This window comes from Calonectris borealis, chromosome 3 (assembly GCF_964195595.1).
Source record: "Calonectris borealis chromosome 3, bCalBor7.hap1.2, whole genome shotgun sequence".
Taxonomy (NCBI): Eukaryota; Metazoa; Chordata; class Aves; order Procellariiformes; family Procellariidae; genus Calonectris; species Calonectris borealis.
This window is the reverse complement of record NC_134314.1, coordinates 1,398,721-1,412,838: the sequence shown is the minus strand read 5'-3', so window position 1 is coordinate 1,412,838 and position 14,118 is coordinate 1,398,721.

The window sequence follows — 14,118 nt, the reverse complement described above, 5'->3', positions numbered from 1 at the left end:
ACTGTTGTCCTCATTCAGGCAGAATGGTTCTGGAGCAAGGGGTCAAGAAATAGTGTTTTTAAGCCTGGGTTAGTTCAGATTCTGGAGATGGGATGGAATGGGATGGGATGGGATGGGATGGGATGGCATGTGATGGGATGGGATGAGATGATGAGACGAGATGGCATCACAGGGCCCTTTGAGCATACGACCCAATTGCTCCATCCCATTCTTCATCAAAAACCCCCCAAAGAGAGAGAAACTACAGCAGCCAAAGAAGCCATCGCTTGCCGGGAGGTAAAACCCCTGGGAGCTGGAGCAGGGAAAGGACTCCCTGTCCTGACGGGATGTCCCAGCTCTGCCAGGGATGCCCCAGCTCTCCCAAGCATCCGCAGGACACACTAATCAAACATGCTGAACCGGTAATTCCTGCCTGGCAGGACCAGTCTGGCCGAGCAAACTGAACTCTGAAGCAATGTTTGTCCTGGTGAAGAAATATATATCCCATTTACCTCCTTTCCCTCTCTTTTCATGTCCCCCTCTGTGAGAAGCAGCAACACTTTCTACACTCAGTGTTGAACAGGCAGAAATGATGTCTTCACTCTGCTGCCTTCTGGAGTCCTGCTTCGATAAAGAGGGGAGTTTAATTGTTTCTTTACTAAAACTGGATGAAAAAATAACAGCCCTGCACAGTTTCATCCTCCTGAATGAAAACATCTCAGGGAAACTGCCATCTATTTTATTTTATTCTTTCACACTCCTCACAGGCTAACACATCTGCCCGACAACAATTTAATTAGGAGAGTCCTTGCTTCCTTTCACGGATGGAGGAACACCAAAACAGAAGAGAACAGCACTTGTATGGAATTATCTCATCCAGCCTCTTTCGAGGTGGAGAGAAGCAAGAGGGTGTTTTGCTTCCTGGGCTGTGGAGAGATGAAGAGGCTCGGGCTGGGCACTTGTGTGAACAACTGAGCTCAGTTGTTCTCATTGCTTCCAAATATTTTTCTTGCGCTACTCCAGTACCAAGCTTGCATGTTAGAAAGGACATTGCTCACCTCTTCCAGCCCCTGAGAATATTTTGGCCTTAAACCTGCTGATATCTCTACCAGCGATTCCCACATCAGTGCCTGGAGAGCATCACCCCAGTCCCTGCTGCTGCTGCCCCGGAGCCCACGTGGCAGAAGGTGATTCTGGGGTGTGTGGGGGGGACATCCAGACCCGCACATCTGCACGGGATGGTCTGACGAGCCTTTTGCCATCATCCAGCCTGGCATTGTCCTCTGCTGAGGACAGGCTGAGTCATGTTCCAAGTGGAGACAGTGTCTGTAAGTGCAGGGAGTTCTCGTGTGACCCAGCTCCTCTTAGCTTTCATCTCCGACATGACATGAAATGGAGTCTCTAAGGACCAGTTTATTACATTTTCCTGGAAATTTCATCGCCCAAATGTGTTTGATGATTGAGAGAATGCAGGCAAGCTAAGCCAGGGCCAGAGAGGCCGGAGACGGCCAACGTGTCCAAGTAACGCGCTACAAGGGCAATAATTATCTATCCAGTTCCCCAGAGAAATTAATTCCTCCAAGTATAGCACTTGCAATATATTACTCAGGCTACTGGTGCTTTCCACACACAGCCTTTCAGGAGGGTGCTTGGGACAAAGCTGGCAGGAGCTTTCCATCCTGTTAACCGGGCTGGAGCTGTTTCCCTTAGCAGAGGCTCCGTTATTTGAGCGAGACTGGGATGTCAGGGATGATAACAAGAAGAGATGCCCGTGGGTATCAGAGGCATTCACATGGGGCTAGAGGGTTTTAGGGGAGATCTGTGCCTTTGTCTGGACTTTGGGACTGAGCCCAGAGCAATTCAGCTGCCCAAGCCCGAGGCGAGCTGGATTGCTCCCTGGGTCAGGTCTCCATGGGCTGCAACGGGAGCCAGACACCAAGAGCACGTGCAGGTGCCAGGACACAGTTTGGGACCTGCATCTGGAGGGGACTCCTGCCCCAGCCACCAGTCCCAGCCAGGGAGGATGGTTTTAGGCAGGTGCTGATAGCATTCCTCCTCCGTCTTTTCCAAGCACTCTCTGGAAATGAGTCAACACACACCCTAGCCCATCCATCAGTCTGTCCTCCAGCCGCCCGAGGAGGAAATGGATGCGGTGGGGTGAAGTCTGGTTAGATTTGCTAAAAGCATGTCTTCCCGCCTCGCTCGCTGTTTGTGAGAGGGACAGGGCAGAGATGCACCTGGACGAGGAGGTGGGGACACCGGTGACAGCTCATGCCTCTGGGGAGGCTTTTGACTAGGATAGCCTTGCTTCTGTCGAGTAAGGATGCTCCTTACCCCAGGCACAACTCAATGCAACCTACTTGCAGAAAGAAAATCCAGGTCACAGCATCCACTTTCCATTCTCTTTTCCCCCAACCAAGATGCAGAGGGTTAACACCCTTTCAAGCTGTTCAGCTTTTCACCAACAGCCTCCAGGTCTGCCCGTGGTCTCCCAGACCAGTTACTGGATTGGCCTGGGGATGCCCCACTGCCACCCTTGTCCCAGGCAAAGTTCACTCCGTCCCCTCTAACGAGCCCGTGCAAGAGCCCAGAGAGCTCAAGGAGGTGGCAGAGACAAGACAAGAACTTGTGTCTCCTCATGAAAAAAGGAAACCGGTAACCATGGTAACACCCAGCAGGGAAACCATGGAGACCGAACTAACAGTATGGGAGGGAAGTTGGGGGTGAGAGGTCCCTGTCCTAGAAGGGTGCTGGGTGTCCCAGCCACCCATGAAGCTCCATGGGGTGAGAAGGAGTGAAGTGGCTCTGCTGTCTCCCAAGGTGGTGGAGAGCAAAGTCCTGGGCACAGGCGAGCTGCCAGCCTGCTGGTAAAAACAGAAGGGTCGATGCTGGAGGAGACAACCCAGTGCCAAGAAGCTCTGAAGCACTAGCAGTGGTCAGGGGGTCAGAGGCTGGGATGTCTGTGGAAATGCTGGGACTCTGAAGCAAGCAGGGACCCCAGGACATCAGCGTGAGGAAGCGGAGCAGGGTCGGGGAGGGTGGTCTCAGCCCAGGACCTGGTGTCGGGCAGAGCTGGAGCACCGGCAGCAGGTGAAGGCAGGGCCATGGTGGATGCACGCAAGGATGCTGCCAGCCTGGTGGCACCGTCCCCACGGGGTGAAGCGTCCCATTGCACAGAGCTCTCCTGGGGATGGGGTTTTGGTGCTGTGCGGCTCTGCGAGGCTGCAGGGGCTCAAAGGTGGCAGCAGGCTGACCCTGCTGCTGCCAGCCCCTTCCCAAACCCCTGCTTATCCCAAACTACAGAAAAGGACCAAGCATCACTTTTCCCTTCACCCCCTCAGCGCCGGCATCCTCCGGGGAGGCTGCAAAGGCATTTTGTGTCCACCCTCAGCCCTGCGTGTCAGGAGGCTCCAGCTCTTTAAGCGGGCAAATGCTCCCACTTCTCCATTTCCCACGAGCAGAGCTTCTTATTTCAAGACAAAGCCACCTGCCTGCCTGTTAATCTCCCCCAAATCCAGCAGAAACCCAGCGATCCCGGTTAAATGGGGCTGTTTTATCTGTGGCTCTGGTCCAGCGACAACCGGGACAGATGCTCCCTTTTACCTCCGCTGTGTGCAACTGCTGGTACTGATTTGTGTTTGGGATAAGTGTGATCTGCAGCCCTTGTTCGTTAGTTACCTCCCACAGGCAGCAGGCAGGAGGGAAACAAATGGGTTATTTTACTCACATATAATCCATTGCCCTTGGAAACCCCCTGATCTCCGAAGGTGCCATGATTGAAAGGAGGATGCTAACAAGGGCGATGCTGAAGAGGGTAAATAAGGGATAATTTGGTTTAGTGACTGAACTAGGGAGTCAAAACCCCAAGTTATTCTGTGAACAGGGAAATTCATTACGTGTAGCATCCTCTGGTCTGGATTTTCCTATGACTCCCAATGAGAGTGATGGTGACGGCTGTCAAAGATGGAGAAACAGGAGCTTTATTGTGTAATCCAAGGAGCAGTACATGCAATTGGGGAACTAGCCACAGCCCTTCAAACCCTAGCAGCATGTGGGGACGAGGCAGGGAGCTGAATGCAAGATGTTTTCCCTCTCTGGCACCAAGCCCAGCTGGAGGTCTTGCACCAGGAGCCCTGCTCTTGGGGAAGAGCAGCGCATGTCCTGCAGCGGGCTCGGAGGACCTGGAGGCTTATGGAGGCTCCCTGGGTACCACCGAGCGCTGCCCAAGCCCACGCTCAGGTCACGCGAGGTGACTCCGGCGGCAGCAGCAGTCCGGGAGCAAGCGAGCACAGCTTGTTCGAGACGCCTCCCGCCTGGGAAAACATCTGTCCTGCCAGCGGAGTGACACGCGACAGCCTTGGAACACGATCTGAAAATCATTTTGGGCTTCCCGTTGAGGGTCTGGGGTTCAACACGTTTTCCCCTGTCTGCAGAGAGTAGCATCTTCGATGCAGACAGCCTAACAAGTCCAGAAAAGGCAGGTACCTGGTATTAACCTGTCTGCTACACCGCTACATTGCATCTGAAGGGGATTAGATATGCATAGCACGCAGCCATGTCTTCCTTCTTTTTTTAAAATTTTTTTTATTTTCCATTTGTCGTTTCCCTTTTTAATCATTTTGCACGCTTTAGGGATTAAATGCCTTGTTAGAAAATTCACGTTACGCGTATCTCGTGTCCCTGAAAGAGATGAGACAATGTTAACAGTCTATATGCGCTGAGAATAATGTCTATATTTTCTTAACAGAGAAACTACACATGTTAAGATTTTAGAAATACTGCTGCCTTATCTGCCCAGCGGGAAGGAAAATGCGTGTTCCCGCAGCAAGGTTAATGAATGGCTCCCAGCCCCGCGCTGCTCAGTATTCCCCTCGATGCACCCAGAGCCAACCTTAAATCCTTCCTGAGAGCTTTTGCCTCCGACACAGTTATGGATGGGAGAATAGTGGCCAGGCTGAGACGCTGATGCAGAGCAGCGGCAGATCGCTTTGGGGACGATCAAGCAGCGCAGGTTTTAAGGCAGATGAAATAGCAACAAGTTTTTTCCTCTTCGCCCCTTGCAGCAGGCTGCTGGCATGACGGGTGTATGGGTGTACGGCCAGGGATGGATGGGGACATCACCTCTGTACCCAGCAGGGTCCCCATCTGCAAGGGACAGTGAAGACCCAGTGTTGCCAGAGTTGCCAGAACATCCCCAGTCTGCAAAGTCTGCGAAGTCCCTCCCACAGCGTGCTCAGGCTCTTTCACTCATGGGAATAAAGGTGAGGGCATATAATGACCTCTCCTGGGGGGAAGCCACTGGCAGTGGAGGCTCTTTAATCAAGCAGGCAAAGGCAGGTTGAAAGAGCTGAAGGCTAAAGTTGGAGCAAGCAAAGATGAAGATAGGAATAAGATCAGACCTTCCCAGGGCGGCCCCGGGGGTTCAGATGAAGCCTTCACATCCACTTAGGAAACCTCCCTGAAGGCTTCCTCAAGCCCCTCAAGGATGAACCACGGACGGGACTCTGCAGGGGTCGGCTCAGGAGATGTCTTATCAGGACATGGACCACCCTGGACACCTGCATGCGGCACGGGGTGGAGGAAGGTGTTAGGACCTGGTCCCCAGCCTGGTGCAGTGCTCCTGGTACCCACAGCCCCCTCCATGCTCAGCTCTCAACCTCTTATCTTCTCCACACCACTTGTGTTCAGACATCTGGATACGAGAGCATCGTATGTATTTTCCAGGACTGAAGGCTATGCAGCACTTCCAGAGAGGGAGATTCGGTTCTGCTTGATGTGCATGACATTGGTCCTAAAGAACATCCCCAACTGTTCTCCTAAAGACATCTTTTGGCCTGTCATGCAAAACTCCATGTCCTGGTTTCGGCTGGCGTAGAGTTAAATTTCTTCCTAGGGCTGTTTGGATTTAGTATGAGCAGAATGTTGATGACACACTGATGTTTTCAGTTGTTGCTAAGTGCCCTGCTAGTCAAGGACATTCAGCTTCCATGCTCTGCCAAGTGCACAAGAGGCTGGGAGGGAGCATAGCCGGGACAGCCAGCCCAGCTGGCCAACGGGGTATTCCATACCATGTGACGTCATGCTCAGTGTATGAATGGTAGGTGTGTCCAGGAAGTAGCGATCACTACTTGGTTATCGGTCAGCGCGGGTAGTGAGCAATTGCATAGTGCATCACTCATTTTGTATATTCTATCATCATAATCATCATCATCATCATCATCATTATTATTATTATTATTATTATTATTATTCCCTTCCTTTTCTGTTCTATTAAACTGTCTTTATTTCAACCCACGAGTTTTTCTCACTCTTACCCTTCCAATTCTCTCCCTGTCCCACTTGGGGGGGAGGGGAGTGAGCGAGCGGCTGCGTGGGGTTTGGCTGCTTGCCGGGTTAAACCACAACACCGCAAAACTCCCTTTGAGGGCAAATCCCCTTCCTGACTGCAGCAACTCGGGAAGGTGCTGGGGTTGGGTTTCTGCAGCCAGACCCACCATGAGTTCCCCGAGACCCCGGGCAGCTGCGGAGGAGGTAAAGCTGCCATGTCCCGGCCAGGGCGAGGGTGTCCTGCTTTTACATCCGTGAGGAGCTGGGAATTGGCACTGAACTCATACAAAAGGTTGTCTTCTGCCCAATCAACCCTACAGGGGCATTTGGCCACCCCTAACCTCACCTCCATGCAGCTTCCCCAAACATCTGCAGAACCCAGAAAGGGTTTACTGGGATTTTCTCTCTTCTTTTTACTCAAAATACAAATGAATCATGCTGAAGACTCAGCTCTTTTCATATATTCCCTGTATTCCCTGTTGCTTCCCTTTTTTTTTTTTTCCTTTTTCTCTTGTTTTGTAGCTTTTCCAGCTCTAGGAAAGGTGCGGAGCAGTGAAAGGGGTTGTCAAAGATGTTTCTTAAAGACAAAAACTGAGAAGACCATCCACTTGTTTAAGAATTTCTCCTGGATTTTGCTTTCTTTTCCCCCGCCAGCTCCAATCGTCCTGGTTAAATCTTGACCTTGCATTTTCAGCTGTCGCTTGCCTTTCACGCTCGCCACCCCAGGGCAACTCTGTTCTTTCCAGCAGAACTTCCTCCAGGCCCTCCCAGCCGACTCCTGCGATGGGCAGACAGCTGCGCTGGAGCTGCCTTGCCAAAATAAATACATTATATGGGGTCCCCGAATTGCTGCCTGCTGTGTGGCCTCGTGTATGGTTTGCACCTTCCATCGCCTGCAGCCAAAGTGCGGGTCCCTAAAAGCAACGATGCACATGGGCTGCCCCAAATAGGAGGGGGGCAAAGGGAGGCAGCTGGGAGGGAGGAAAAAGGTCAAAGGATGGTAATAAGAGGTATAAAAGGAGGGTAATAATATGGCCCCAAAGTTTCTTTGACTGCACCTGTACCCATGGGACCATGCAAGCCATACACATAAAGTTGTGCCGCTATATAATTACACGTCCTTGTTAAGGAAGAGGCTTCTCTTTTCCCAGGGTGCTGTAACATCAAGGACATATTAATGAACAGTCTCATTTAATTACTTCCTCTCCGCAGGACAGATGGTGTGGGTGGCGGGGATGGGAGACAGATGTTCATCGTGAGCCCCCAGCAAGACGTGGTGGTTCCCAAACCAAGCCCCAGCCCCAGCAAGCAACTGGGAGATACTGGAAAAGAGGATGCCTCCGCCCAGACCCCGGCAGTGCGCTGGGACAGCCAGGCACGAGGCCATCCTGGAGCCCAAGAAGTCCTGACAAGGGTCTAGCAGTTGCCATTACTGATTTCTAGTGTCCTAACTGTGTAATTACAGGGATTACACTGATCAGAGAAAAGCAGGGCACATGCAAGGGGGAAGAAATGCGATTCACTTAATACCGTTATTTCACTTAATACGACAAATTTGCTTTCAGAGGCAAGAGAGGAGCATCTGGGGACAGCTTGCTTCGGGGGGTGGAGACCCTCTCCAGGGGCATTTCTCCATCCCTCATCCCACTCCAGCCATGGATTAAAGGAAACCGGGTTGAGACATCTCCCTCACGCTTGTCTCAGGAGCATCCGAGTACTTTCTAGAGTTCCTGCAGGGGTTTTCAGTGCTGATGGTTCATTTCTGGGATATTTACGATCTTAAAAAAAAAAAGAATTGTTTCTCTTGAAAGGCAAAAAATGAGCAACCTTGCTGTTCTTATAATCAGAGAGTCTCTTGTTGGGACCCCTCCAGGTTTCCTCCTGACGTCTTGAGCACCCGTCACCTGTCTGGGACTTAAAATAGGTGAAATCATACAAATGCAAATATCCGTGCAGGAAACATGCTCCTCTGTCCCAGGGAACAGCAAAAGAGTAAAAAGGAGAAATTCTGAGTTGTGCTTAAGGAATCAGACAATTGCTCTGGAAGACTTAATTAAAATCCAGGAACTAAATATATTTAGATACACTGTCAGTCTGAATTACACCAAGTGTGTTTGATTTTCACATGTTTAATTAAAGTTCTTTGCATGACGGGCTGCACAAATCTCACAGCTCAACTTTACAAGCTCCTGGAACAAATGTTTTACGAGTGAAGAGCTCTCAGAGGCATTAAAAGTTAAAAGAAAACTGAAAAAATGGGAGGAGAGTTGTATCCCTGTGTGCATGGGGGGAGAGGGTGTTTTGGGGAGGTTTTTTGCTTTCTGGATATCGATTGAGATCTGGGACCATAGGGTTCTGCTCCGGGCAGGGCTGCTGCGGTGGGAGCTCAGAGAAGATCTCCCCCCTCCATCCTGCAGAGGTTTGGGGGAGATGGCCCATTCCCGCATCCCCATCGGATGCTGCACTTGGTACCCGGCTGCGCTCTCCGACCGCGGTGCCTGCATCCCTTCGCCCCGACAGCCCGGCGGTGAGCTGGCGGCGGGGGCAGACAGCATCACCGTCCTGTCCTCCCGAAACCCGCTGGGCTGAGAGCGAGCACGGATGAAGCTGTTTATTCAGGGCCGAGATGCTCGTGCCAGGCAGAGCCACATGCCCGGCCGGTGCCCCACCGGCTGGGGGGAAACCAAGCTCAGCGACGCCAAAACCTTCCAGGACAGGCACCAGGCGGGTTCCCCCCATGCCAGCCGTCCCACGCACTGTGTCACCGCGGTCACCCCCGCGCTGCCTGAGAGCCCGTGCTAATTAGCCTGTGTCTTAATATCCCTCTCCGCTGTTTTCACATTCGCCACTTGACATTTGCAGTTATGTAAACACGCCCAGCCGTGGCAGACTTTGTGCTTTTTTCCATTACCTCCGCGACCGCGGCGGTCAGCAGCATGTCAGCGAGGAGCATCGCGAGTGTGGCACGACTGTGCCTTTCCCCAAAACGTGCTGCCTTCCCCCAAAACGTGCTGCCTTCCCCCAAAACGTGCTGCCTGCCCTCTGCCCCCCTCAGCCGGCACGCGGGTCCCACCAGCATCCCCCTCCATGGGTGGGAGCATCACCAGCCCCAGCCCTGCTGCCTCGGGGGATTCTTGCCCTGACGGGCAGATTTCCTCTGGAAAAGGATCACTTGGAGCATCCCAAGGCTGTGCTTTTTCTGCCTGGGGGGAGAGAGGAAAACATTCAGTCCTGACCAGCTCGCACTGAACAATGTCTCTTTGCTCACTGATTGTTTTGCAGCCCCTTCCCAGGAATCCCCCTGGCTCTCAGCAATGAGCCTTTCCTGATCCGATAATTAGGTTTTTTTCTAGCAGAGAGCAGCTCTGCCGTGCCGTGCATGGCCACGAGCACAGACGCTTCCTACGCAGTCACCCCCCAGCTGGATCACGTCTACCTGCTTTGCAGCAGGGGTCTGAGATCATGGAATCACAGAATGGTTTGGGTGGGAAGGGACCTTCAAAGTCCATCCAGTCCAACCCCCTGCCATGGGCAGGGACATCTCCAACCAGATCAGGTTGCTCAGAGCCCCGTCCAACCTGACCTTGGATGTTCCCAGGGATGGGGCATCTACCACCTCTCTGGGCAACCTGTGCCAGGGTTTCACCACCCTCAGCGTAAACAATTCCTTCCTTCTATCTGGTCTGAATCTCCCCTCTTTCAGTTTAAAACCCTTCCCCCTTGTCCTGTCGCGACAGGCCCTGCTAAAAAGTCTGTCCCCACCTTTCTGATAAGCCCCTTTAAGCACTGAAAGGCCGCAATAAGGTCTCCCCGGAGCCTTCTCTTCCCCAGGCTGAACAACCCCCACTCTCTCAGCCTGTCCTCATGGCAGAGCTGTTCCAGCCCTTTGGTCATTTTTGAAACCAGTTTTCTTTCATCTCTGTGCAATGCAGCATTGGTAGACACCTCCAAAAAGCCCACCTCTGAGCACCGCCTGCCTTCTCTTCCTCTTAAACACAGCAAACCAACAATTTCTATAATTTTCACGTCTCCAAACCAAACAACCAGCAGCTACTTTAAAAATCACGTTTCCCCCCATTGCTCAAACTTGTGCTCCTCCCTATCATCTTTGAACAGAGCTTGGCATCTCAAAGTCATGAAGGTGTTTTGTACAAAAAATGGATCAATTTGAGGCTGAAAAGCGCCTGGTTGACCCTGTTTTGATGCCCACCCCGGTGCTCCTTTTCCCCCGACCAAGTGCGAGGACTTGCACTCCTGAGCATCCCCAGGGCTGATGCACGCAATCCGCAGGTGCATACGCCACAAGGAATTTCCCCCTGGGCAGAGCTTCCTTGGGACTTTGCCTGCAAAGTCTCACTCGGCCCCAGGACGACGCAGACGTTCCCAAGCAGCACATCTCCGAGGTCTCTTTCACCCTTCCAGGCTGGCAGGAAAACCCAGCTATCCCGTGCAGCTGGGAATGCTGTCCAGACCACTGGATCTTTTGTAAGAAAATGGGGTTTCAAACCAAAGGAATTTAAGGCCAGCTGGGATGGTCCGGGACGTGTCACTGTTGAGGTCTGGGATGGCAGCAGCACCTCGCTGGGCCGCCGAAATACCTGCTGGAGACCTCTTTGTAGCGCGTTGCTCTGTTGTTTGCTTACCAGGCAATCCAGCCGCTTCCCTTTTATCTGCTTGGCTCTCGTCATTTCTCTCTCTGGACTCAGGAATGTGCCAGAATCATAAAACCTGAGAAAAATAGGGCTAGAAGGGTGCTTGGGAGGTCACCCCATGCACCCCTTCCCACTGCAGGAGCAGCTTCTCTTCCCTCCATCGTGAAGAAAGGTTTTTCCCTTGCTCCCCTTACAGCTGAACAGGCTCAGCATCTTCTCACTGAATCTCGTTCCAAGGTGCCCATGGCTTTCACGCTGCTTCTTTGGACTCCATCCTCCTGGTGCACGTCCTCTTCCAAGCCAGGAGGCACCCAGCCTGCTGTCACCCACTGCAGAAGGATTCCTGCAAGGGTCTGGAAGATCATACAGCAGCCAAGGGCTGCTCACCAGCCAGCCTAGCTCTTGGGCCATTTTCTGCACAGCTTTCCCCCTCCACGTGGTCCCAATCCTAGGTTCCTGGGTAGGAACCTTGGATGGTTCCTTACTCCTGCTAAGTGCTGGCCTGCCCCTTCCTCACGTTCGGTAAGGTGACTCTGAATCCCCCTCCTGCTCGCCAGCAGGACATGTGAAGGGCTTTTTGTCCCTGTGGGACAACATCCCACCGTCCTGGTAAGCAGGACAGACGGGATGGGAACCACCCAGAGGTGGCTCACAAACGCTGCTGGGAGCGTGGTCAGTGTGACAGTCCAGCTTCAGGTGTCTTTCCAGGAGGTGGGGACAAAGAGATGTCTCCTGGGTGTGATTTACCTCCTCCTGGAGAGGCCGTTTGAACGAATTCATGTGGCTTCTGCCCCAAAAAGCAGCTCTGATGAGGATGTCCCCGCTGCGTGTGCAGCGCTGGGGATGGATCCTGCTCTGTGCTGGCACAGCACCCCCACCACCCTCACCGCTCGGCTGCGGGTCCCCTTCCACGGGGTGGGGAGGCTCCAGAGCAGCGGGGTCCCCCTTTGCACAGCCCCAAGGGCGAGGAGGTGCAGGATGTGTCCCATTGCCTTGCACCCACTCAACAGGCTCCTGTCCGGAGGGGTTTCTCTTGGACGAGCAGAAGACCCCTTCCTGCAGGCAGGATTTTGGGGTGCTGGCCCTGATGCCACGCAGCTCTCTCCCACCTCCCCAGCAGAAATCTCCCCCTTGGGAAAGAAAACCAGCCCCCCAGGCGAGAGGACCGGCGCCGAGCCTCCCCCTTTCTTATTTATTCCTGCAGCATCCCTGGCGCAGAGCGAGCGGGAGACAGTCAGAGTCTCGCCACGAGTCTGCCATGGATCATTTCAGATGAACACTTTGCATTTCGGGAGGGCTATAAAATGCTCAAGCGAACCTTCCCCCGGGCTGCCTCTGCAGTCATTACCCGCCGAACAGACAATAAAGAAGACACAACCGTGCATGTTCCCATAATAGCAGGACGGAGGGCTCCAGCAGGCAGCTCACGCTCGCCTGCCTTGATTGCTTATGCAGATAACCCGGCACCGAGCACTCCAGCACCATCAGGGAGCAGCGCTGGTTTGCCTTTGTACAACTGGATTTTGCACAGAGCTGGGGGCAGGGGGGAGGGAGGGTTTTTTTTTCACGTTGGGAGTCGGAAAACAAACACTTTGTTATTACGGATCACGCGTTTTATGCAAGTATCTAACAGCCCTGCCTAACGCCAGGCGTGCTTTGTGCCGCTGGTTGGATGAACACGCAATAAAACACATCTCCAGTCCAAACGAGCTCCAGTCTAAACACGGGAAGGTGGGAAAAAGCCAATGTCACTGGCTCGGGGAGGTGGAGCACGGAAAGATTAAACAAGGTGTCAAGACGGTAAAGAGCATCAGATCGATCCTGTAAACATCCACCTGCCCGCTTCCATAGCCGGAAAAACACGGCAGGAGCTGGGGCTGAAGGGCGGGTACCGACCTGGGTTAACCTTTACCTGGTTAAGCGGTGCCCGTGGCTGTGCCAGCCGATGCGCGGGCTGGTGGCGAGGGGGGACCCCACCGTCAGGAGGGGTCTGAGATGGGATCTGGGAGCAGACGAGGTGGGGAAGGGGCAGCAGTGGTCAGAGGGAGAGGCGGCTTTCCAGGGGCACGAAAGGAGGAGGAGAGGGCTTGCTCGGAGCTAAGCTAGGTCTGGACAAAATCAGCCTGCATTTGCAAAACACTGAGCCTGACTTAATTAACGGGACCTGCTGGAGGGTGGGAAGAGCGCAGTAAACAACCATGTCATTTGTCCCTGACATCTCTGCTGTGGTGGATCATCGAATCATAGAATGGTTGGGATGGGAAGGGACCTTTAAAGGTCATCTAGTCCAACCCCCTGCCGTGGGCAGGGACATCTCCAACCAGATCAGGTTGCTCAGAGCCCCGTCCAACCTGACCTTGGATGTTCCCAGGGATGGGGCACCTACCACCTCTCTGGGCAACTTGTGCCAGTGTTTCACCACCCTCAGTGTAAACCTCCCTGGGCACCCTATGATTGAAGGGATGAAGGGAATGAAGGGTTTTCCTTCCCTTTCTCCATTTGCTTTCTCCCCATGCCTGTGTGAAGGGCAGGAATCTCTGCTAGTATTCAGAGTATACTCAGATTTTCCAAGCAGGTTTGGCCAAGACCCACAGCAGAGGCTGTGAAAGCCACAGGGATGAGCTTGGGCATCCTCCTGCGGCTTCGGAGCTGCTTGGAGACCAGCAGATAAAGTGAGCAAAGGTGGACATGGGTCCTCTTCCCAGCAGAGGAGAGCTGCTGGTGGGGCTCTCCGCAGCTCTGTGCCCAACAGCACTCATAGGTGACATGGAAAAGTGGCCCCAAGCGGGCTGGGACACTCAAACCCAGCCTGCAGCCAGGCAAGGTGCAGGAGATCTCACTGCAGGCTTCCTCGGCAGGAGATCGGTCATGAAATTCAACATTGATGAGTGCAAAGTAATGCACAAGGGAAAGAGAGCCGTGATGGGCTGTAAACATGCTACGGCTGCTCGGAGAGGTGCCCGGGCTCCAGGGCAAACCCCACGTTAGGGGTTCCCAGGAAGGCAGGAGTGAGCGAAGGAGGGCATCACCTCCAACCGTGCGTTTGGGGGTGTCGAAGGAGGACAGCAGCTCTGGAAAGCACGTCCCGAGGAAAGCTGTGTTCGATGGCACAGGGTGGCCAGCGGAGTGGCTCGGCTGCCCTAGCAGGAGGGAAAGGACA